The sequence below is a fragment of the Camelus ferus genome, chromosome 29 (genome assembly GCF_009834535.1).
Source record: "Camelus ferus isolate YT-003-E chromosome 29, BCGSAC_Cfer_1.0, whole genome shotgun sequence".
In the NCBI taxonomy this organism is placed as follows: domain Eukaryota; kingdom Metazoa; phylum Chordata; class Mammalia; order Artiodactyla; family Camelidae; genus Camelus; species Camelus ferus.
Genome location: NC_045724.1, coordinates 27672810 through 27697861, shown reverse-complemented (window position 1 = coordinate 27697861; position 25052 = coordinate 27672810). Strand labels below are relative to the sequence as shown.

Sequence of the window (25052 nt, the reverse complement as noted above, 5' to 3'; positions counted from 1 at the left end):
CCTCAGTCTTTAAATACACATTCAAATCCAGCTTGTGTGAAGGCGGACACCGCTTTGATGGTCTCCCAGCTGCGGACCCTCCGCTACGGACACAAGACCTGAGGTGAACCAGCGGCATGTTTTCCTGCTCCGTTTTCTTTCCTCTCGCCCTTTCCTGCCTTGGAGAAGCTGACGAGGATGAGAGTGGAGTCTTGTGATGGGAAGTGACTGGAACCAGTGGTATCTCTTCGCCTGAAATGTAACGAAACGCGGCGACGTAGAGACTTCCTGAGCAGAGCTCCGGGGCTTGCCGCTGCGAGCTTCCAGCCGGGGCCGGGGCACTGCTGTCCCCCCGCCCACGGAGGGCTGTCACCCTCTCCAGCCCCTGCTTGGAGCGCTTCAAGGCAGAACAGTTTTCTCTTGGTGGCAGCCCCCTCAGGGCCTTGCCCTTCCTTTGCTCCCGAGCCGCTCGCTGCCTGAGGCACAGATGTGGACAGTCCTGGGGACTCCTGGTCCACTGCTCACATGCGGGGCCAGCGTTCTCTTTCCACTGTTTGATGTAAATATTCATTAATATTTTGATAGCAGCTCCAAAAGGAGGAGGCTGGGGTCACCAGCAGAGAAAGCCCCATATTTGGGAAAGGAAAAAAATTGGATCTTTCTTTTTAAAAGTTGTTTTGATGACCTGGTAGCAAACACATTACTCTCTTAAGAGAATCCCTGGTGTTTCTCACATTGTGGGCGAGTTTTGGTGAGCACAAGGTGTATTGGGATTTTTTGGTACGACGCAGACGTTAAAAGCAAGGGCTACGAGTCTGCACAAGTGCGTGTTTGGTTCCTGGTGTGACGGTCCCCAGACCCTGGGAGTGTAGGAGCTGGCGTCTCCATGCAGCTCGGCCGCCCCAGACTCAGCCAGTGGGACATGAGCGGGACTCCCACCTCCATCACTGTGAGCTACACGTCTGTTGTTCTGAACCCCTAGCTTGTTCTGGTGCAGCTGGAAGCAGACATGGTGGCTCTTTGAGCTCCCAGTGGGGTTTGTGTGTGAACTGGGTGCTGGGCACCCTGACAGGCAGCCGTTTCCAGAGCCCCAGGCCCCAGGCAGAAAGATGCTCTCAGAATTCCCCACCGCTATGTGACGGTTGGCCCGTGCTGACCCTCCGCCGGCCAAGACGTGGACGATGGGAAAGCCCGCCTCCTTCTTCCTCCCCGCCAGGGGCCCGGCCGGAGCCCCAGCCTGGATGTTCACCATCTTCACTCAGTGAGCCGGGCTGATGACCGGGTGTCCCGAATCACTGTCATCTTGGTTTTAATCCAGCGTGTGGAGCTTTGGGCCCCTTGGGAACTTCAGCTCCAAGACCCTGGGGTCGGCAGGGAGCTGGGGAGCCCTTGAGATGCTCTGGAGATGGCACTGTCCTGAGGTCCAGGCCTGCAGGTCCCGCTGTGGCTGCCAGAGCTGGGTCTGAGCCGTGCCCAGCTTCCTCTGTCTGCTCCCCTGAGACCACATCCAGCCTCCTCCCCTGACCCACTGCCTCCAGCCGATTTCAAGCCTGTTCTCGGGGTGGCCCCGGCGACAGAAGGGCTTCTGACGTGCAGAGGGCGGGCTTCCCAGGGAGCCGTGCTGGTGAGGGAAGGCACGGTGGGCACGCCGTCTGGGGACGGGGAGCGTCCCTCCCAGCGGACAGCGCCCTGGACGCGGCTGTACTTCAAATCCGCTCGCCGAGTCTTGCCGTCTTGATGTCTTTAACGTTCCGGTTCCCCTGCCAGCTCTCAAGAGAGTGACAGGAGTGCACTTTCTCCCCCAGGCTCTGTAGCTGCCAAGGAAAACAGCATTTGACATTTTACCACTGTAATGATTTGTTCAATGAATTGCGGAGAAAAAGTGGGATGTGAGAGCAACGCTGAGGTTCACGCAAAGGTGATGTTGATGGCGGGGCGGGGCCGGGGCTCCGCCAGCAGCACCGTCGGGGCAGCACCCTCCCGGGCCTCCACCCCTGAGCCCTGCCTGTGGGGCCGAGAAGGACAAGTGCCCCCCTAGACCGCCCCCACCCTGGCTCTGGGTGGGTGACCCCACCAGTGTCCTTCAGTCCCTCTGTGCCTCCCACTGCACACAAGTCAGGCACCTTCTGGAGACTCGTGTGGGGCTGGGCGAGGCCATAGGAGTGTGTGTGTACCTAATGTGTACGTGTGTGCATGTGCATGTGTGTGTGTGTCTGTATGCCTGTGTGTATGTATGTTGTGTATATATCTGCATGTGCGTGTGTGTTGCACGTGTGTGTATATGTGTGCATTGTGTATGCACGTATACATGGGTGTATATGTGAGCATGTGTATGTGAGCATGTATGTATGTGTGCGCATGTGGGTCCGTATATATTTTCTTCCCGCATGCTGTTTACATATGAGGGGACCCTGGGCGGAAGCGCCCAGCCGAGGCAGCTGCAGTGCCACAGCTGCACCCTCTTCCTGCTTTAACCCTTTGCATCCCTGACTGTTTCTCTGAGGAGGAAAGATGGAGCCTTAAGGCTCAGATTCCTTGTGGGTAACAGAGCAGGACTTTCTCAACAGACCTTGCGGCATCAGTGCTCAAATAACAGCAGGGGTCATTGTCCTGTGGCAGCATCAGCGACCAGGCAGGAGGTTCGGGGAAGAGGAGGGCCCTTTGCCGGAGGAGCTGGCAGGCTGGGGCCTGCACCGCATTCCTCCCGCAGGTGCCAGCTTCCCGCTTGGGTCCCCAGGCCAAAGCCACGTCCCAGCCGTGACCACACACCCCCTCCTACCTGGGTGGATCAGGCTGGGACAGGTGACCGCTCTTCTCTGCTCTGCCATCACAGGTGCCGCATTCCTGAGCACAGCGTCACCCTGGCCCGTGCTGGGTGGGGTGGGGGGCCTGCCCTGCAGGGAGGTGAGGGCTGGGCGCCAGGGCGTTGGCTCAGCCTGGCCTCACTGTCCCTGCAAGGCCGGCTCGGGCCATGACGAGGTGGAGATTCAGTGAGCTCTCTGGAAAGGACCAGCGTCTGTCCGAGTGGAGCCTGATGACGGTTTAAAAAATTTCAGACGACGTCAGCATAAAAAGTCGGTTTCGCGCAGGCCTGTTGGAGGGTCTGCGGGTTTCCGTCTCTTCTCCTGACGCCTGCTCCCTGGAAGCCAGGGCCCCTCGCTGGGAGGGGCTCCACAGCCTCACGGCCCCCGGGGGCTGTAAGTGAGAGGTGTGGAGGCCAAGCCCACGGTGGGACCCACCCCGTCACGTCCTCGGCCATTTTCCCGACAGTCCTCGCACTGAGATGCCACGCCCACCGGCGTCCACACCAGGCTCAGCGTCCCCCACCGGCCGTAACCTTTCCACCGTCAGACGCTCTGTCTCTGAGAAGCTGCTGCCCACGCTGCCCGGCAGGGACGGGGGCCTGGTTACTGCTGCGCCGGCAGCTGTGAAACAGAGGGGCTGGGGGAGCGGTGGGGGGCTGAGGCGGTGAGAGGACGGACAGTCTGGACCACGGGGTGGCTCCTTGATCGAAGAGTGCTGTGCCATCGGTCACTTGCTAAGTGAGCAGTAACACACCAGCCCCTCAGACAGCAGGCTGTTCCCACTGTCATGAAAGACGATGTCGCTTTCCACAAATGCCCCTGCAGCCCGTACGTTAGACACATCTCTCTCAGCAGACTGACCTCCATGCTTTCAAATGGTTACAAGGGAGCCATCCCACTTCTCTCTCCCACCTTCCAGCCCCCCTGCCCCCCACTTCCAGTGCACGCCTCGCCCCTCTGCCCCCACACGGGACTCAGACTGCTCCGTCTGCTCTCTGGAACCCCTCGCGCCACATCTTGGTCCCCTCCTTCTTAACCCTCTGAGACGTTTTCCTAACAGACCTTATGTTTCAGGACAGCCCTAAGTTCACCGCAGAACTGAGAGGAAGAAGCCGAGATTTCCCACGCCCCTCCTGCGTCCTGCTCACCCCCCGCCCATGGTCAGCACCCCCCAGGTGGCAGGTCTGTCACAGTCCCTGAACCACACTGACGCATCGTGAGACCCGGGTCTGCGGCTCACTCCAGGGCCCGCTCTCTGGTGCGCAGCCTCTGGGTTTGGACAGACGCGTTGTGACGGGTGTCCACCCTGCGGGACTTCTTTAACCCCCAGGCGATCCTGACCTCTCGCTCACCTGCCTGTCTGCCTGGCAGTTGTCAGGGCTTCCCTCGTGTGTGACTTCCTTCCAACACCTCGGTTTGCCGGGGAAGCCCTGCGTGGTTAAAACCCCATCCCCAGGGACGTGCTTCAGGGCGCCCTCCGTGGCCATCGGGGGCCGGTGTCAAGAGGTCTTTGCCAGTGTGACCCTCCTCCGTCCGCCCTGCGGCCCCCGCCTCCCCCTGTGCTCTCTCCTGCGCAGGTCTGTTACTTGTCGTGCAGACTTTAATCCCTTCTGTTGCCCAGTCTTCTCTGCAGCTGAACTGCCCAACACAGCGCTGACCGCAGGGGCTGTTTAATTCTGAAGGACTTAAAGCTGAGTCACATGGACAGTTCAGCTCCTAGTGGACCAGCCACATGTCGTGTGGTCAGTGTGTACGTGTGTCGTGGCCACTATGCTGGTCAGCACTGATTCCAGAACATTCTCATTATTGCAAAAACCCCTTGGACAGCATTGCCACACATTTAAAGGTCACTATATATCATGATCTTCTAATGCTGGAAAACAGGCCAAAGCCCCACACTCTCTGCCCTGACAGTGAACTGTGAGACGTCCACTTTCCTTTCCAACGTTACCGAGCCAATAGGTCGCCTTATAGCAAACCTTGTTCTGCCTGGAGTGTGACCGTTCGATTTTGGTAGCATTTTCTTTCTTTCTTTTTTCCTTCTTCTTCTTGTTCATCAAACTAAACAGAGTGTTAAAACCCAAACGGTGTTTATGCATTAAGTTCATACTTTGGAACAGATGAAAGTTGTCTCCTAAGAAATGGGAGACCCAGTGCGAGTAGGGGTCACAGACAGAGGCCTGGGGTTTCGGTCGGAGAAGAAAGTTCGGGCATGTTTATTATCAATTTGTAATTATTTGACTTCTGCTTTCACAGAGAGGGAGAAAGTGGCCTCCTTTTAAAGGAAGATGTAATTCACTTCAAGTTCAAAACTACACCAAACAGAAACAGCTGGGTCCATATGCTGCTTCGAAATTATTTTCTAAGCAGTGACGCTAAAATTAAACTTTGTGTTAGAAAGAAACCCACCGATGCCTGAGGACCACGGGCGCCCTCCTTACAGACACGCCTTTACTTGGGTTCTGCAAGAGCCCCCGGAGGGGGCAGGGGGCAGGTGGGCCAGGATGCCAGTGCCTGTCACGGTGGGAGGTCACGGGCCGCGCAGAGCGGGGGCGGGACAGGCCCTCTGACTCACGCCCGTGTCCACCTGACGGAGTTCCCTTCCTGCTGGGGAATCAGGACATTTCTAGAACTAGCATGCATTCTCTTCACCTCTGACACCTTAAGAGCTAGAAGACTGTGGTCATCTTCTGTGTTTCTTCTTGATTAAGATTAAAGTTAACTTCCTCATGCTTTGTACTGGGTCTGCTGCTTGTAAAAGCAGGCTGGCTCTAGGAAGCTCTGATACAATGTTCAAAGGTCTGGGTTTGAAAAAAGAATTCTCTTGAAGGGTAGTCGACTGGGAACGTTAGTGTCAGGTGTCCAGCAAAGCAATTCGGCTGCACATATACATGTGTGCATGTGAACATTTCTCAGATTCTTTTCCATTGTATGTCATTGCATGAAATTAAATCTAGCTCCCTGTGCTCTACAGCAGGCCCTTGTTGTTTATCCGCTTTGCACACAGTAGTTTGTATCTGCTAATCCCCCACTCCTGATTGATCCGCCCTCCCCCTCCCCTTTGGAAACCGTGTTTGTTTCCTGTGTCTGTGAGTCTGTTTCTGTAAATAAGCTGACGTGTGCTATTTTTTGGCTCCTTAGGAGAGGTGAGGTCATATGCTATCTGTGCGCTCTGACCTCAGTAGGGAGAACTGTGTTCAGTGGACTCTCACCTGTCCCCGCAAAGCACCCCAGGTCCCGGAGGAGTAAGCCGGTCTCAGCTCAGCAGACAAACGCAGGTGCCATGACCTCATCCTCCCCTTTGCTTTGACATCAGTGGCTCTGCGGCCACTTTTGTTTTCTGTGGTTCGGCTCCCGCCACGTGAGGCCCAGCAGACCCGGGACCACGTCACATGTGGTTCCTTCATGGACGACGATGTGTAGGGTTTGCAGGGCAAGATCTTCACACGGATATTCAAGTCCAGCTTTCTTTTTTCTCTCTTTTTTTAAATTACCAGTCAGGGGACTTGATATTTCCAGACACACTCAAGCCTGCCTCTGTGTTCCTGCCGGACAGACACACGAACGCTCAGCTCTGCTGTCTGTGAGCCGGCTCCTTCTGGGTGTTCAGGTCCGCACGGAGCAGCGGACTCCCCAGCTCGAGAGCGGGGAGGGGCCTGGGGGCATGGGGACGCGGTCCCACAGACACACAAGAGCCAGAGAGGAAAGTGTGCAGGACGCCTGCTCCTCCGGGCGGGTCCTCTTCTCAACAGCGGTATTTCCTAAGCAGCAGCTTTGCTGGGACGAACTTGTTACTCACGCAGCTGTCAGCGGAGGGACTTCGCAGTTTAGGGCCACGTGGTGATCATACAGCTGGTTTGTAAGTTGGTTGTTTCAAAGGCAGATTTCGTTTTCTCGTGGAAATGATGTTATTGGCAGTGGCTGTGTTCCCAGGTCCGCCAGTAGGCTCAGGTCTAATCCTGGGAGGGGGAGATCGGGTTCCCGGCTGCCTCCAGTGACCTGGGTCCCGGGGAGCCCACCCCTCTGCACCCCGCCAGCAGGGGCGGGGGCGGGCAGGGGGGACCAGACCGGAGTCCTGGAGGCCAGGCCCTCTCCGAGGGCTCCCAGGTCCAGATCCTGGAAGCAGCCGCAGGGGAAGGGGGCCCGTGATGGGGCTCCTGGTGGCACTGACTTCAGGCTGGGAGGGCTGGGGGCTCCTCTGGACATGTTGACTCAAAAGCACTGGATCCTGAAAGTGTGCATGTGACCCACAGAAAGGCAAGAACATGAAAACCAAGGAAGGAGAGTGAGGACCCAGACAAGCACGTGGCGACACGGCCCACCCAAGCCCTGCCTGCCGCTGACAGCCCTCGGTGGCCCTGCATGTGCCAGAACAGACAGAAGCTGGCGGGAAAGGATACAGCACAGCGCCCAGCAGCACGCTGCCTGCGAGAAGCCCTCCTCCGGCTCCCAGGGCGCACGAGGGCGAGGACGCCGGAGCGGCTCCCCGGGCAGGTGCAGGCTCTGTGGCCGGCAGCCAGTCCGGGGTCTCCAACCTCCTGGGCGGAGGCCTGCACGTGGGCGGGGGGGCCTCGGGACAGGAACGGCCTGGAGGCGACCACCACGTTCCCACGGGGCTGCATAGCCCAGGGCACTTACCGGGTGAGATGGGTCTGTCACGGTGGAAACAGCAGTGGGGGGTGCCTCAGGGGTTCCCCGCAGGACCTGCTGAGCTCCCCATCCAAGACAGGGCCCGCTTTGCATGCTGGCCAGGCCCAGAGACTTGTGAGGCCAGGAGGACAAGCACGCGCCCAGCCTGGGCCCCAGTGGTCTGGCCTTGTTGGGAACAAGGTCTTTGCAGAAGCGACCAAGTTCAGAGGGGGTCTCATCCAACATGACCGGTGTCTTTGTAAGAAGAGGGAAGCCTGGACACAGACAGACACACGGAGAACCCCATGCGACAGCAGGGCCTGGGGTGATGGGTGTACAAGTCAGGGGGCTCGCGTGTCAGAACAGAGTGCCTGACCCCCGAGGGCTCGAGCCGAGACATGTGGCATCTGAGAACGAAAACGAAAATTGGTCCCATAAATAAGTTTTGTCAGGTGCCATTCTCCAGCAAGATGCCAGTTCAGCGCAGGTGTGTTTTCTTTGACGTATGAAATGGTAGAGGTGCAGACGGGTCCTAGACTGGCTGTGATCGGAATGTGCTGCGAAATGAAATCACTGATATTAATACTTGTTCTTATTAGTAACGCTCGCCAGAAGCCTGTTGTTGAGATCTTACTGTGCCAGCCGTGGTCACTGCTGCCGGACGCCCGCCTGGCCCGGGGGCCACGTGAGGCGTCAGGGTCCCTCCTGGTCGGGTCACCGCCACCGCCCGCCTTTGAGGAATAGGTAGGAAGAATAAAAGGAGAAGGAGCATTCTTTACAGCTTGTGGGGGTCTTGGCAACTGTCCATCCTCGTCAGGACCCAGCGTGTGGGCTGCTTCCTCGCTGGGCTGTCTTGTCGCTCGTGCTGGGGGAGGTCGGGCTCCCAGGCCCCGAAGCCAGGGTCCAAGTGAACGTCCTATGCGTAAAGGAATTGTGTGCTCAACGGCAAATACCAGAAGACGGTCCTGGAGCCCATGTCTGCATCTGATTATTGATCTGTAGGTTCAAAAAGCAAGGCTGCTTTCCAAACGCCGGGAGCAGCAAGTGACCGCCGGCAGCACCGGGATCTCGGCCGCTTCCCCTAGCAGGTCCTGTCACACTGAGATGGGGCCGAACCGACGTGGGCATCCAGACACCTCGCCTGGCACTGGGCAAGGTGGTACCATGTGGTAACGTGGAGCAGGGAAACTGGCCGTGGGGGGCGGGGCGCAGGGACGGAAAGTCACGGAGTGGCCTGGAGGAGGCAAAAATATCCTTTATCCTGAAGACTAAATGATTTGCTCCTACGAAAATAGCGAGAACGAGTCCCTAATGGAACAGCTGGTGGGTCTAAACCTGAAAATGCTCCTTAGGGGCCCCTGCCCTTTCTTCAAAGTCAGTGTGTGCTGAAAACGCAAGAAGAAATTCCTCGATGCCTGTGATTACAGATCACCCCCATTTCTCTTATTTTTAGATTATGTGTCACTCTCGAAGGTTTAATCATTTTGGTTCCAAGTTAATGCATTTGGGAGTGGAGATAAAGAGACAAATCCTAAATTGTTTAAAAAATAATATTGATGCTACACTGCCAGGGTGTGCTATGTCTCTTCTTTTTTTCATGTTAAATCTGGCTGGAAAGTTTAGGAAACTTCCTTGGTGTGATCCTGGTTAATCAGTGGGACTCGCCATCGCCAAGTTGGGTTTGCACACAGCTGGTTATGGGTGGTTCTCGGGCGCTGGAGTTCTCCTGGGTTAAGAGTAAGAGTCAATGGTAACCGTTGCACTGCGATTTTTTTTTTTTTTTTTTTACCCACAAGAGTTTGGATTAATAGGCTCGCTGTTCAGTTTAGAAAAAAAAATCCATTAAGTAGACACATCCAGTCTGTTCTTTGAAATCAGTGTAGCCACGGTCTTCAAATTGATGGTGGGGCTGGCTGGGAGATGGAAGTGCGCTTAGACGTGGGGGACAGATGGTTTACATGAGTTGAGATGCAGGGACCTGAGCGTCCGCTGTGCCCTGTCTGCTCAGCCCCCGGCCTGAAGCTCCCTGGCCAGCAGGTGCCGAGCTGACCTGAGGGAGCCTTCACTCCGTCCCCGTCACCCAAAGGTGACAGTGATGCTGGGGGAGTGAATATAGCCAAGCTTTAGCCTTAGATGCGAGTGAAACTCTATCATTCCAATTATCTTCTTAAGTTCTCCGTTTCTGTCTGCAAACAAAAGTATCCTGAACGTTACCTCGGTTTATCGTCAACCAGCCAGACCCTCCCGTACGTGTGATGCTTAAAGAAATAGCACATTTGGGACCGAAGTTGCCACACGTGGTGAATTGTGCTTCTAATTAAATGCCTGGGGCCAAAAAGGAGAAAAGTCCTTTAAGTGAAACCTTACTTTTGCTTTAAAGCCCGGATCTTACTGAAAAGACACATATTTTCCAAATCAAATCAGTTTAAATTTCTTACTTTATTTAAAGTGTTTCTCCAGTGAAAAAGAAATTCGAACCCCAGTTTTGTTCTTATCACGCTTAGCTGCTTCCGTCCTTGTTACAGGTGCTGTCCTATAGTGTGATGTTCATGTGGGACGTCGCCCGAGGGGGTGGGGTATTGTGATAAAAAACCACGAACAAAATGTAGCTTCCTGAACGGCCGTCGAGTGCATTGTCGCTGTCTGCTGCCAGCCTGAACGTTAATTTAAGCTCTCACGTTGAAACGGAAGGTGTAAATGTGAGCCAGGTGTCTCTGTTTTGTTCATTAATTTTATTACGTTGGGATTAAATTCGGGTCTAATTTTTTCCCTAAATATTTTATTTCCTTGTAGATTCTCCTGCGCTTATAAATAATAATGAAGTTCCTGGTGCCTTTTGCTTGTTTCTTCCAGTGCTGACCCTCGCAGGACCGAAGCAGTGTTCCCGCAGCCAGGGTTCTGACCAGACGGGGAGACAGAGGCTCCTCATGACAAGACACCCCCCCGACCCCCAAGGCGGCTCTACCGGAGTGCTCGCCCTCGCCTGGCCCGCCCTGTCCTCGCGGCCCCTGGCTGCTCTCCGCCTCCGTGAACCTGCCCTTTCCCGGTGCTGAGGGACGGAATCCCACAGCGTGCGGCCGGCTGAGCAGCCCTTGTCCCTCCGCACACCCCCGGCCCGGCGGCTCCGCGTGCGCCCCGGCGCCCGTCTCTCCCAGTGCTGAGCAGAGCCCCCGGGGGGACGGCCCGCGCTGTATCAAACGGCGCCCGCCGGGGGACGTCAGGTGGCTCCTGTTTGGGGCAACTGCACACGAAGTTGCTGTAGACATTCAGGGTCGGTCAGATCTCGTGGGACACAAGTTTCCATTCCTCCAAGTTAAATGCCCCAGAGTGCGGCTGCGGGCACGGGGGAGCCGGCTGTGCCGTTTCCTAAGAGGATGTGGGATGACCCGGCTTCTCCACACCCACGGCATTCCGTGCTGTCCTTCGTTCTAGCTGATCCAGCACGTGTGTGGGGACACCTCCCTGTGGGTTCATTTCCGTAACAGCTAGAGAAGTCGAGCATCTCACGTGCATGCGTGCCGTCCGTAAGTCCTCTTCCCTGGAGGGGCTGTCCGCGCCTTCCACCGACGGTCTGACCGGCTCAGCTGTGTTCCTGCTGTTGAGGGCGCCCCATGGACTCGAGGCACTAATCCTCTGTATCCAGTGTTTTCCCCAGATTGGAAGCCTGTCTCTTCTTGCGTCTCACAGCATCTTTGACGGAGAAAGTGTTCTTAATGTTGGTCAGTGCCTCCTGGCTTCTTCCCACAGCCTCCCAGGCTGCGGCTCTGTGCGCCTTCCTCAGCGGTCGCGGCAGGAGTCGCCGCGTGGGTGCGAGTCTCGGTCTGCAGGAGCCGCGTCGCACGGATTCCCGCGAGGGGTGGGAGCCGGGCATCGCCTCCCTCCCTCGACGCGCTCGCGTTTTCCTTTTGCAGTATTTGTAATTTGCTTATTCTCTTTTTAAAAATCTTTTTGACATTTAAGCACAGTCAGTTCACAGTGTTGTGTTGCTTTCTGGTGCCCAGCATCATGTTTCAGTCACACACACACACGCACGTACACTCCTGTCCATGCTCTTTTCCACTGTAGTTGCTACGAGACACTGAACCCAGTTCCTGTGCTGGACAGAAGACACATGTGCCTCACTCGGCGCAGTTCTCTGAGGTGTCCCTTCAGCACACCAGGCGGTTTTATAAAGCCCGCCGCGACCGTGAAGTGTGACCCAGGTAAATCCCAAGAGGAACAGTCTGCTCGGTCCACCCCGACTCTCACCCATCCTAAGGTTCCCGTCTTGCTTCTGAAGTTCCGAGCCTTCCTTCATGCCATTTCCCTTCTGCCTGAAGAACGTTCAGGGTCCGTCCTGGAGGGGCTGGCTTGCTGGCAACACTTGCGCTGAGGTTTCGTCCCAGCCCGCCTCGTTCCTGAGGGACATTTTGCCAGTTTCCGGCTCCCCTCTCTCGGCCACGATGCCTTCAGGTGAGAGATCCATTTTCAGGCAAATCGGCGTTTCTCTCTGGTGGCTGCTAGCTCTTCTCCCTTTGCTTTCGCTTTGGCTTTTCTGCAGGTTCACGTGAGGCGTCCTGGCTGGCTTTCCACGGCTCCTCCAGTTTCAGGTTCTCTTAGCTTTCTGAAGACCGAGGCTGATGGCTTTCACGTCCCGCCTCTGGGACACTTGCTCGGTTACTTCCTTGAGACTCTCCCAGCCCTGTCCCTTCTCTCCTTGGGGGCCCTGGTGATCGTTGGCCCCGAGACGCTCTCCACCCCATCCTGCCGGCTCTCCCTCCTCCGCGCAGGCAGAGCGGTGCTGCCCGCTGGCCCGAGTCCAGCGGTCCTCCGGCCGACGGCTCCACGCTGCTCCTGAGCCCAGTCGGCCTGGCTTCACTCTCCCCGTGGTACTTCCAGCTTTATGATTTCCATTTGTAACTTCTCTTTCTAGTTTTCTTCCTATTTTTAGGCAATAGTCAAAAGTGAGCTACGTTGGTGCATTCTAGACCTCAGCCCCCAGGGATCAGTCAAGCACACTCTGAAACATGGGCTCTCCGGCTGACAGCTCCCAATCACAGGCGAGTCCACTTCATCTCAGCCCTGAACCTGATGGACGGCACACAGCCGAGCGGACCTGTTCTGGGCTCGGGGGGCAGTCCAGAGGGACTCCAGGCGATGATGCCCCAGCTGAGTGGTGGGGGACCGCGGCGGTGGAGGAAGGCCGGGGCAGGTGGTGGGCCAGGCTCGCGGGTCAGCGCCCACGGTCTGTGCGGTCAGGACGGTGCGGGGGAGGTGAGGGTGGAACCTGTGTTGCAGGGAAGCCGTCCCGCACTTTCCTCTGAGCAGTCGGCGGCTGACGAGCTGAGGGGAGTGCGGTGGCACCTGGGCAGGGCTGTGAGGGTGCTGTCACCAGAGAGATCCTTCCAGCAGCCCTGGGGATGCTGCCCTGCCTGGCCTGGTGGGCAGCTGGCTTCAGACCAGTCTTGGGGTGTCTGTGGCAATCTGGGCTGGCGGGGCAGGAGGACAGGTCTGCGGGTGCAGCAGAGGGAACAGCTTCCCCACCGGCCTCTGGGAATCTCAGAGTACGTGTCCCGGCTTCACATCCCACCAGAGACCCCACGGCCCCCAGACCCTGCTCTCTTCTGCCTGTCCTGGGCCCCCAGAGCTTTTCTTTTGGTGGCTGAAGAGAAACAGGTATCCTTAGTGTGTACCTGCAGAGTTAGAATATTCTGCACACTTGCACAAAGTAAGCATGCAAGCAGGGAGGAGGTCCGCGGACGTGGGCTGGGTTTGAGGAAGGAGGTCGGGGGATACCCTGGTCCTGGGCTGCCACCGTCCTCCTCGGGGCTCCGGGCAGCAGTGGGAGGAGCTGGGCACACATCTGTGAGCTGCATCTCCGGGCTCCTGCCTCCTGGGGTGGGCGGACAGCCTGGGGTCCTGCGGGGGACCAGGTCCTGCTCGGTGGCAGGCAAGTGGTTTCGTCTGCGCTCCGCTCTCCCCTCTGAGTAACGGAAACAACAGCAGCTCCCTTCCTAGGGCTTCACGAGGAGAAGGCAGGCGGTTTTGCCAAAGCGCACTGAACACCTTGCTTGACGGTCAGCACGGTGACTGTTAATTCTGTACTGTGATGTGACCGCTGCACATGGACAGGTGGCCCCCACATCTCGTGCCCCTTGGTGCCCACCTGAGAGCTCGCTGACTCCGTCTTTCCTGGGGACAGTCATCCCAGCTTGGATGGTCCCTGCTTTCCTCGCCGTTTTCAAGGCTGTCTGCCCCTGAAGACTGTGAAAAGCCCCTTTTTGGATTGTTGGAGAGGCGATGTGAATGCTGGGACCAGGTCAGCAGCGCCCACAGGCTGCCCCTTCACCCAGGGCTCAGAGGAGAGCCGGGAACAACGTGGCCGTTGTGAGCAGGGCCCCCGGGTGCGGCGGAAGGACGCCTGGCCGTCACGGGGTGCTAATCCTGTCTGTTCCACGTGCTGACCGTCAGCCTCGGGGAGAGGGGCTCCGTGTCTGCACACACACCCCCACCCGCCGTGTTCACCCCGGCTTCCCGTGACCGCCGTTCCAGCGGTGAGACCCTCAACTGGTGCAGCCGCTGTGGAAGACAGCACAGAGGTTCCTCAAGAACTTAAAAATAAAACTTTCTGTATGGTCCAGCAAGTCTACCTTGGGAACACATCCAAAAGAAACGGAAACTCTCACTCAAAAGATGTCTGCTTACCTGTGCTCCCTGCACACTGGTTACAACAGCCCAGACGTGGAAACAGCCTCAGTGTCCGGTGGTGGATGAACAGACAGAGAGGAGGAGGTGTGCACAGAAGGAACGCTGCTCAGCCGTAAGGAAGAAGCAAGTCTTGCATTTGCAGCAACGTGGATGGACCGTGAGGACTTCATCGAAGTGAAAGACGTCAAACGGAGAAAGACAGGTTACCTATGATCCCGCTTGACTACGGAATCTTAAAACAAAACAAAGCACCAAACTCACAGAAAAAGAGATCAAATTTGTGGTTACAGAGGCTGGGGTGGGCAGCGGAATGGAGGCGGCCGGAGGCGCAAACTTCCAGTGAGAAGGTCGGCAGGGTCGCGGGCTGTAACGTGCAGCGTGGGGAACGGGGTGGACGCTGCTGCCCGCTACACGTGGAAGCTGCTGACAGAGTAAATCCAAGGGTTCTCATCGCAAGGACAAAGGATCTTTCCTCTTTCCTTCTTTCCTTTCTACGGTAACTACGTGAGAAGACGGGTGTTAGCCAAACCTCTCGCTTGTATGTAAATCGCACCGTCATGCCAGGCACCTTGACCGTATCCCATGATACACGCCAGTTATTTCTCAGTGAAACTGAGGCGCAAGGGCTGCTGCGTCATAAAGCTCCGTGCGTGGTGCTAATGTGGCGGCGATGCCGGCGAGGGGGACAGGGGCTCCCGTAAGGCCCAGCGGTGCAGATTCAAACCGGACTGAGGTCAGGGCCAGGGGACGCCCTCAGACACGGACCCACCGTCTGGAGTCCCTCTGAGCGGAGTCGCTGCCCAGGTGCAGAGGCTCTGCCCCCTTGCAGCCCCGCTGCCCGCTCTTGCTTTTCGCTCAGGAGAGGCTCGCTGGGATGCGTGGTTCGAAATCAGACGAAAAGACAGGCATGAGGACGGGTCCACTACCTTTTTGTCTCTTCTTAAAAAGGGAATCGTTACTGGACGTTCATCCTGCAGCTGTTTATGTTGAAAAATGCACATTATAAAGTGCAGATTAGGTATGCGTTGGGTAATCTTTCCATCAAGTCAGCGGTGTGTAAATTAAGGGTGACAGTGTCAGGAGGGCTGTTTGGTCTGTTTCCGTAGAAAATGCAGGTAGAACCCAGCTTCCTCTTAATGACTCGCAGAGACGAATTCTGCCGTCAGGGTGTTGAGCTTCGACCGTCCTCTGCTGTGCAGGGTCTAGGACCTAGCCCGTGTCACGCATGGTGCCGCGTAGGACACGCCGCGTGCAGACAGGCTCCTGAGGCGCCAGGTGTGGCTCTGTGCGGGGTCTGACCCTCTGCGCTGCGAGCAGAGCTCACCGAAGGCGGTGAATGAGACGCAGGACGACCTCCGAACATCGGTGCCTGGTGAGCATCATGCCGGTTGAACATCCCAGGGAGTCAGGAAGGGCTCGCTCGGAGTTAGAACGCGACGGGAAGAGGGGACACGGTGACGATGGTGACAGACTTACCTGTGAAGCTGAGTTTTTCTCTCCTTGGTGGAACCGTGGCCCTCGGGGCACCTTTCAAAGGGAGCGTCACCAGGGGAGACGTCCCACCTGTTAATGCAGATGCCGGTGAGCTGGCTGGGTCCACTCCTTAGCCAGTAATTTCCTAAAAGAAGAGAGCTGTGTTGGAACGTCAGAACCGCCACGGTCCTGTGGAAACACCGGTAGCAACAGGAGTCTTCAGAGAACAACTTGCCGAGCTCTTGCATGGTGACGGGGTCGCCTCCCGTGCAGCCTTCGTTTCTGAGCACTTTTCTAAGAGTCGAGTTCAGGTGTAGAAATGCGTCTCCCAGGCGGCGCGGCCGCCCCACGGGGACTGGGACTCCCTGTTACATGTACATCTGGGAGGGCGACGGGAAACTGCCCCAGGGAGGTACTTTTATTTGCTTTTGCAATTAGGATTTTAGCAGGCACCTTACCTCCGGCTCAGGTCTTTTTGTGGAAGGTAAAATATATTTCTAAGTCAATCCAGGTACCCACCAGTCTATTTCCAGTTCTAAAATGCTTCTGTTTCCTTATAAATACACAGACAGACTTGAATTTCTCTGTCCTTTTCCCTTCTAAGGAGTGGAAGCCTGCCTGTGAGGAGAGGAGGCTGAGCGTGAGCCCTCTCCGTGGTGTCTGAGGACGCGCCTTGGCGTGAAATTCCTCTTCCCGTCAAAGTCTCCCAGGCCGTCCCTCCCCCTCCAGCTCGTCCCCCGGGCATCCTCCCCCCCACCCCACCCCCCGCCGTTTTGTGCGGCAGCCGGGCAGGAGCCCAGAGACCGTGGGCAGGTGTCGGCTCGCTCCTGTCTTTGGTGGTGTCCCAAACCCCACAGGGCGCAGAGGTCCAGGAAAAAATGTGAAATCAGCCACCCAAGTCGAATGGAAAATTTCAGGACGTGGAAAACAGGGGGACAGTGGAGAGCTGAGGTCACGGCTCAGAGTGATCTTTTGGTTTACCTGTTTACCCAAAGCATTTCACCCATTCCATAGGAAAAAGGGGGGAAAAAAGAGAAAAACTGAGAAGAAAAAGAAAAAAAAAACCAGTTAATCTGTGTGACAGGCTGGATTACAAAGACCGTTTTGTTTACTTTACGCCATAGGTTTAGCGCCATCTCTGAGCCGTAGGATGACGTCTCGAGTTCTCCTTTCACTTTGTTCTGTGTGTCGTTTCTCAGAAATCCTTAAAGTGCACGTATTTACAAGGAAGTTGAAGCCACTGGTGCCTGGATATTCGGATTCCTTGGGAAATACTTTTTCCCAGGAGCGGGGCGCCCGTCACTGGGTTGACGCCCTCTGTCACTCTGCGCGGGATCCGGAGGCCGCAGGAGGATGTCGGCAGACGTTCTGCACTGGATTCCTGGTCACAGAGAGAGAGGAGACCGGCGTTTCCTCTGACTGACCTCATCTGGGCAACGACCCAACGTAAACGCGGTCCCTGGGCTCCTCACATCCTCTGTGACGTCACGTGGGCCCCGGGTTCTCCACCTCCTCCCTCCTCCCTCCTCCCCAGGACCCCTCTCCCTGCAGACAGTGGTCAGATCAGCCAGGGTGTTGCTTTGCCCAGAGACCGTGTCTGGGGGCCCCCGGGAGGGTCTCGTCTGGCAGTGCTGCGACCCAGAGACCCCCGGGGTGTCCAGTTCTCGGGTGTCAGACTCCTGGAATCTTCCAACACAGGAAGGAAAACTGGGGAGATTTGAGCCGTAGCATCGCAGACCTCTGACCAGGAGAGACGTCTGAGAGATGCCCGCTTTCTGGAACACAGTTTGGGAACCGGGCGCTGTGTCCAGCCTGCCCCAGTGAGCTCCCTGGAGGAGAAGCAGGGTCTGGGCCTGCTTCTGGGAGAGTCTTCTCACCCATTCCTCACACGGAGCTGGCTCTTCCGTGACTCAGCTTTTCTTTGAAGAAAAGCTTCCTGGACACCCCCCCCCCCAAAACAACAAAAAACAAAAAAAGATTCTAGAAATATTTGTGGACGCTCAGGACTGAATCTCAGTGTCAGCCGTTTTTTCCCCGGCTTGGCGTCTCCTCAGACTTCTGATGGTATTTTTGGAATGAAACCGCGTATCCAGACTCCAGCATGAAATCCGAAAGCCAGAATCGCCTGATACTTTTTCCCACAAGTGCACTGGAACCACAGCAAATGAAAGGGCTCCCTCTCAGCCAGAGACCACTGAGGTGCTGGACAGAATGTCAGAACGATGAAGGTGACTCTGTCGGCTGATGGATGAACGCCCGTGGAGCTCGCTAGCAGGCACCAGGCTGTCCCGGGCAGAGCTTCGGCTCGCGGCGCCCGCGGGCCAGACGCACCGCTGTCTCTGGACGGGGAGGGCACGACAGAAGCGGTGAGTTTTGATTACAGACCCAAGAAGATGGACCATCAAGTGTGAAAGTAACATCAGCCTGCAACCTTGGGTTTCTACCGCATTGGCCTAAATTTCCAGGCCAAATACACACACTATGAGGCAGAGGTCTAAATTATTACTGGAATTCAGTGCCAGGGAAATCAACAGCGGCTGGCGAACGTGCCCGTGTGGGCCCCGCCCGCACTGGGCTTCAGCCCTCCCAGCCTGAGTTGTCCAGGAGCAGGTCGAACACTCCTGGTCGAATGCTACAAGATCTGGTTTTTTCTTTTAAATTCTTTTGGGGGTAGTAATTACGTTTGTTTGTTTGCTTGTTTGTTTTAATGGAGATACTGGAGATTGAACCCAGGACCTCGTGCATGCTAAGCACATGCTTCACCACTGAGCTGTACCCTCCCCCAAATCTGTTTTTTCCTTAAAAAAATTTTTTTTCTTTTTTAGTTACATACTCTATAACTTGCTCTGGGCAAAACCCTCTCATCAGGCTGTGGGAGAAATTCAAAATGAGTAGCAGAAATGACAACTTATCTTTATTTCAACATGGAAATGTGGTTTCTCCAGATGTTTCTAATGTTCCAAGTAGGGATTTTCAAAGGCTGAACATTGCATCACGGCTGCCGGCCGAAAAGATGCTGCACAGGGATGTGTGTCTGCGACCCCCACACACAGACACTCACACGCCCCAGGACTGCGGACAGTGACTTGAACTGATGCACAAGCAGAGGATCTGAGGGGGGGCCACGTTTCTCCCTGGATGTCGTCAGACGCGGACCCCAGGCAGCTGGCTTCTTTGTGGAACCGTTAAGGGTCTGAAGAGCCCTCAGCCATCCAGAGCATCTGGTGGTGGGTGAATCATTCTGAAAGCTGGTTCTCAAGACCACAGGGAGTCCGGGAGGGAACCTATGAGAAACATCGAGGGCCCCACCCCGCCCCACCCCACAGGACATCCCCCGCATGCCCTCCCCCAGCACACAGGGGAGAGAGAAGGGCAGGGAGACGGGGTGGGACAGAGGCGTCACAGTGCTGGAGGTGCGGCTTTTGTTCGAGTCACTTGTGTTGCGTCATCATGACACTCTTCTGCGGGGGGCGGGGCGGGGATGGTGGCCAGAGCCTGAGGCTCTCAGGGGGCGGCGATGCAGGGGCGGCTGGCCCGATGGCTGCGGGAAGCGGCAGGATGATGCGTCCGTGTCCCGCCCGCCGCGCCCTGCGCCGCGCGGTGTGTGTCGGAGAACGCCGTACCGCAGCGACAAGTCAGGTGGCTCCCACCATCAACCAGGTCATGTCTACTTGGGACACAATAGTCATTCACTTGGGAACACTTTCTGCTCGTCCCAGGGTCCCAGGAGTAGGCAGGGCACTGGGAGGTAAAGAGCGACCCCAGTCTCCACTCTTACGGAGGCGCTCGCAGTCCAGTGAGGAGGGGCCGCGCCGGCAGACGAGTGTGAGGGGACCGCGTGCGGGCGCGGGTGCGGGAGGGGCGAGAGCCCGTGCAGGGCGGGTGGGGGGTGGCGGGGCTTTGTGGAGGAGGGGGCAGCTGAACCGAGACTCCGGGAACGGGGGGAGGAACGAGCCGGATGGACGCAAAGTGGAGCCCGCCCTGGAGGCTGCTCAAGGGCTCCGTTTGTTCAGGAAACTACAATTGTTCAGCGTTTCTGGAGTGTGCGAAAATATAAAATAAGCTGTCTGTTTGTTGAGGAATCAGCAAAAGCTCGTGGGTTTGGGTAGTATCCTGACATGATCAGAAGTGGCCTTCGGTGTCAGATGCTGAGCACACAGTTAGTCTACGTCGCTGCATCTGGCCGCGTTAGAGAAAGACACAAAGCCAGCCCTCACCCCGGCTGGAGGTCGGGTGGGGCGTTCCCACGAAAGCCCAGCAGGCACGAATGCCTGCCCGCAAGCCCACGTTGCCCTTTTCTTGGGCCCGCGGCTTTTCCTCATTCGTCAGGGTCTGAGCCTAAAGCCGCCACCGTATCGAGAGCCCTACTCAGTGAGATCAGGGTTTGGATCAGAGTGATCTGAATGTTCCTCCACGATTTTTGAATTTTCTGAGATTCGCTGATCCTGGGTTCCAGGGTTTCCTACCCTCTCCCTATGTGTCGGGGCACAAACAACCCAGTGCGAAATGAATTACCCAGTGTGGTGGATGAACTGGCCGTGGTGTTTCTGGGGTAGGAAAGTCAGTTTCCTGGGGTCTCTTTACTTACACTTAGTAAAGGTTATTTGTGTTGGCAAGTGAATGAAACAAAACACGGGGAACATGACAAAATATAATCTTGTAATTACTGGACATAAAAGCTCTTTTGGCCAAATAGAAACGGGATAGACAGTTTGATCTGGTTACTGAGTTCTTCTTTTCTGTCCTCCGTAGAGGACGCTGGGGCTGGGCCCCCTGTGTGAGGTGGGGTTCGTGGCTGAAAACGCCCAGCACCGGCTAGTCCAAATCCAACAGCCAGGAGGAGTTTTATTTTTTAACTTTTTGTGGGAAAGAGAGTAGAACCGGCACCTGAGTGGGCACAGGCCACACCTTTTCTCTCCGCTGCTGTAAACCGTGAGGGCTGGTGGTTCGGGGCGTTGCTGGATGAACTGGGTCGGCTGACAGGAAGAAGCCGGAACGGTCACCGAGGAGCGTCGTAATCGAGGTCCAAGTGGACTTGCTGCTGATACCAGCTCAGCTGCAAGCGCGAAGAGTGTGCTGGACTTGGGAGAAGGGCCAGGTATAGCACGAGGCCCGCAGGGGACACGTCGTCCGTCTCAGGAAAGCAAGAGCCTTCTGGTGGTGGGCGAGGCCAGCCCTGCCCGCGCCTTCTCCCGCTGGGCTCTCCTGGCACCTCAGCGAATAATGGCTTTCTGATCCTGGCGGAGTTGTCACCAGTGCCCATGGCCACCACACACTCCTCTGCTCTCGACTGAAGGGTCAGCACGCTAGCGACTTGCTGCCTCTGTGTGGCTCAGTCACGGGGGAGCTCATGGAGGAATTCATGGTGTCAGTGGCAACTGTATTTGTGAGAAAATCAGTGAGAATCTGCTTCTCATCTCCCTTCCCGACTCGGCTTCAGAGTGCTTTCCTGCTGGGTATCATTTTAATCCTCCTGATGGAATGAAAATTACTTTGGTTTTAGAAGTTACTTTATCTTTGACACAGACCTGGATAAGAGGCAACGTACCAGGGAGAAAACTCAGCATTAGGAGTCAAAGTTGGTTACAAAGCAGGAGATAAGTGTTCTGTCCTTTGATTGTTTAAAATGTTTATTTCTTTCCTAATTTCAGAAGTAACATATTCTTACAAGTAAGTGGGCACACTGTATAAAGGCTTTGTACTGAAGGTGAAGCTTTTCCAAGTTCTTGCCAAACTCACTGGATGAAGAGCTTTCTGTATATTTTGTGGTTTGTGAATCTGAGAAGCATCATCCTGTTTCTCCAGCTCCTGACATTGCTCGGGGGGAAACATCGGTGCTCGTGGGGCGTCAGCTACAGGCTTTCATCCATGATGGTGACGCAGTTGATCTCTGATCATATGCGTCGCAGGGGATTTTGTATTAAATGGTGACAAGGAGCAGGTGACACAGGCTGATGGAAGGAGGAGGAAGGCACTTTCCTAACAGACAAGGAAAAAATCATGCTTTCATTGGCTAAAAAGTACATTTTTGGCTCTCTTCGGAGTGCTGGTGTGCACAGATCGAAAACTGTGTTCAACTTTAAGGAAAAAAATGTCAATCCACTCTGTGTGCCACACTGTGGCCTGGGCTCCTTGCCCTCCTGGACTCAGTAGGGGGCAGGGGGCTGAGCAGGGCTCCCTCACCTTGGCTGGACTTGAAGCCATTGTGGGAGCCCGGTCAGCTGGGTGGTGGAGCTCTGCCCTCCCCACCAGGCTGGGCGCTGGGACCGCAGGACCCGGACGGCCTGGATTACCCTGTGGCGGCTGCTGTCCATTCTTTCCAGAAAACCCTCTCATTAGCGTGTGTGTCACCAGACAGTGATTTCTGGACAAGTGAAAAGGCAGCGCCTTTCTTGTTTAAGATTTGAAATTGCAAAAAGAGAGTGTCTGCCTTTCAAGTCAGTCAGGACACCTCCCTGGAAAGTTACCTGGGCTGCTGGGGCTTGGCAGGGGTGCAGGAGGGAGCTGGCCTGGAGAGGCTCCCGCCGGCCCGGGTGGCCAGCCCCAGGGCAGCAGCTCCCCTGGAGTCCTCCAGATTTTCCTAAACTGTAAAAATCAAAAAGTTACCTTTTAGAATCGTCTTTTCTTCTAATTCTTTTTTATTGCCTTTTTTTTTATTGCCTCAGGAAGGCAGTAACACAAAAGATCCTTTTACGTCTTTGATTTAAAACACAGAATCCGAGCGGGGCCTGCCTGGCCGGGTGCAGGGAGGGAGACCTGTGGCTGGTCCGTGCCCATCCCACCAGTAAGAGCCCGGCTACTGCAAACAGGTTCCTTCATTTCAGCTTATAAACCCAGGAAAATGACTTAAAACCCTAATATGTGAAAATAAAAGGCCTGGATCCTCACCCGATCTGACTTTATAAATTATGAAATCTTCACCTCTTTCCTTGTGTAAAACGGTTTTTATCGTGCATAGAAGCCCCCCGACCCCAACTGCCTTCCTTCCCCTCTGGATTTTATAGCGTTTTTTTTTTTATTTTTTTTCAGCTTAATTTCAAACTCTTTGAAACCCCTGTGCTGTGAGCTGTTTTGTTAAAGGAATTTATGAAGAATTTGGGATCATTCAAGACAAGCATATGCCGTTTCCTTTTAAGTGTTTCCCCGAGAGGTTTCTCAATACTTCTTTCCACTGGGCACCTAGAACGGTGATTGCCTGGCCAAGGGCAGGATGCAACCGAGAGAGTGAGGAAGAGAGGGGCGTCTGAACTTGTCCAGGAGTTGTGACTCAGCACGCCGTGGCCCCACCTCCTCTGCTGCGATGGCCTCCCTCACAGCTGGTCCCCGACCACCTGTACCAGCCTCACCTGGGCGCCTGTGAGAAACGCAGACTCCTGACCGCCGTCTAGTCCCCAGTTCTGGGGGTGGGACCCAGCCAGCTGAGTCCCCGCCCACCCTCCGGCTGACTCCTATGCTCTTCAGGTCAGAGAGCAGCCTGGGCTCCCTGCCCCCATGGCCCCTGGACTGTCCTTGGAGCAAGGCTGCCTCTGTCCACCTCACCCCTGGGGCTGGGGAGAGACTGGCCCGGCTTCTCTCTGCCTGCCTCTCTTCAGCTCACCCCAGGGCTGGAAGGGTCTCCAGTCCCTGCTGGGCTGAGGCGGACCTGGGACATAGTCCTCCCCACGCTGTGGGGGACAGCGAGAGGGACCAGTGGCCATCGGTGCTTCTGTGGGGCCCATGTGTGTGTTCAGGCCTGTGCTCAGGGGAATGTCTTTATCCAAAGCACACCCTGGACAAACACCACCAGGAGAAGGGCAGAAACAGGCAGCTCCATGGCCAGGAAGACACCCAGGTGCCCGGGTTAAGCAGGTGGGACCCGACTGATGGCTGCTTAGAAAGGACGTCCACACCCGTCCACCATTAGCACGTGGTGATGCTTTGTGGCATGTTTAACTGTGTTGACCCCAACCCTGACCCCATTCCTCCCCTACTTCGTTAGCTAATTCCCACAGAATTCGCCTGGTTATACCTCAAACCTTTACTTCATTTAGATTCTGTCGGCTTAAGATGTGGTGGCCTCCATTTTATTTGTTTTGACAAACATGGTTTTAAAATAAGTTCACTCTATAAGATAAGAGAACACAAAGTGATCAGTACACTGTCGACAATGTGAAATCTCACCAAAAGTTACTTAATACAAGAAATAGAGACCCCTTCGTTACACCTGCAGCTGGTCTTTGTGCAATGCAGGCAGGGTTTAGGGGTGCCCAATCCCCCGCTGTTGAAAATCTGTGTAACTTTACAGTTGGCCTCTGTATCTGTGGATTCAACCAACTGTGCATCTAGCAGTGAAAAAAATCCGCATATAAATGGACCTGCACAGTTCAGATGTGAGCCGTTCAAGGGTCAATTGTATATTATTACATATTATTTACTCAACAATGTGCTTGTGAAGTAAAATGATGCTCAATATAATTGTCTCTTATCCTTTTATTGTGTTTGGGCTAAGTTTAGGTATTATGAGATAAAAACATTTAAAAGAGAGGGAAGACTTACTTGTCATCAATTCAGAGAGAATAATCTTCTCCTAGGAAAGCTTGTTTGCAACTTTACATAAACATTAATAAGTAACACATAATTAAACTGAAGTGACACAGTGAAAGTAGCCTGGGAACTAGAGAAAAAATACACCCACTAAGACTGAATTCCACTTAGCAGAGTGTCCCGTATTTTAAAATGATACAGGGTAACCAAGCAGGGAAATCTGCACGGCTGCTCCCGAAGGGGCGACGAGCATCTCGGGAGGAAGCCAGGGGCTGCCCAGTTAGGAGCCCACCTGACTCCCAGGGGAGCCTCCGGGTCCTGAGGGGCTGGGCGCTGAACCCTGCCTCTCGGCAGGGACACCTCACAGCCAGCTGCGACAGTGTGGCTGGTTTTTCTCCCTTTGGGGTGAAATCACATTTAGAAGCATCTCTGCAGCGAGCAGGTCCCCCTCTGTGGGGTGAGTAGAAAGAGCTGGTATGTTTCTGGCCCCAAAAAGTGGATGAGGATTGAGGAAGACAGGAGGCGTGCTTGGAAAATTAGAGCAGACGTGCAAACACTGAAGCACAGCCCAGTCCCCCGTTGTGCAGATCAGGGCTCACACAGGTCAGGGGATGGGGGCAGGCGGTCAGGAGCGGAGGAGCTGCTTTGGTGGAATTTTGTGTGGCCTGGTCTCCACCGCCCTTAGCTCGCGGCTGTGTTGCGGGTGTGGGGGGTGTGGGACAGGGCCAGAACTGAGCTAGGCTCACGGCTGGGCTACATGGGCGAGGTTTCAGGATCAGCGGTACACGGGTCACCGGCGAACCGGGTAGAAATGCAGACTCCCAGGCCCTGCCCCGGACCCACCGCACCGAGACGCCAGCAAGGCCCACAGGTGACCCTGTGCATGTGGGCTTTGACAGACGGGGGACTGACCACCTCAGGCCTGCAGCTCAGCGAGGCTGAGTGTGGCCAAGTGGT

The 25052-nt window shown here is 55.6% G+C and overlaps 1 long non-coding RNA gene across 1 annotated transcript in view; it reads left to right on the top strand.

The window, feature by feature from the left end:
• The window catches only part of LOC116660472, a 37221-nt gene extending 13198 nt beyond the window's left edge, over window positions 1–24023 (top strand). Inside the window, exon 3 of the long non-coding RNA XR_004316017.1 lies at window positions 22602–24023. This is a non-coding gene — a long non-coding RNA (uncharacterized LOC116660472). The remainder of the gene's footprint in view (window positions 1–22601) is intronic.
• The last annotated feature ends 1029 nt before the right edge of the window (window positions 24024–25052 follow it).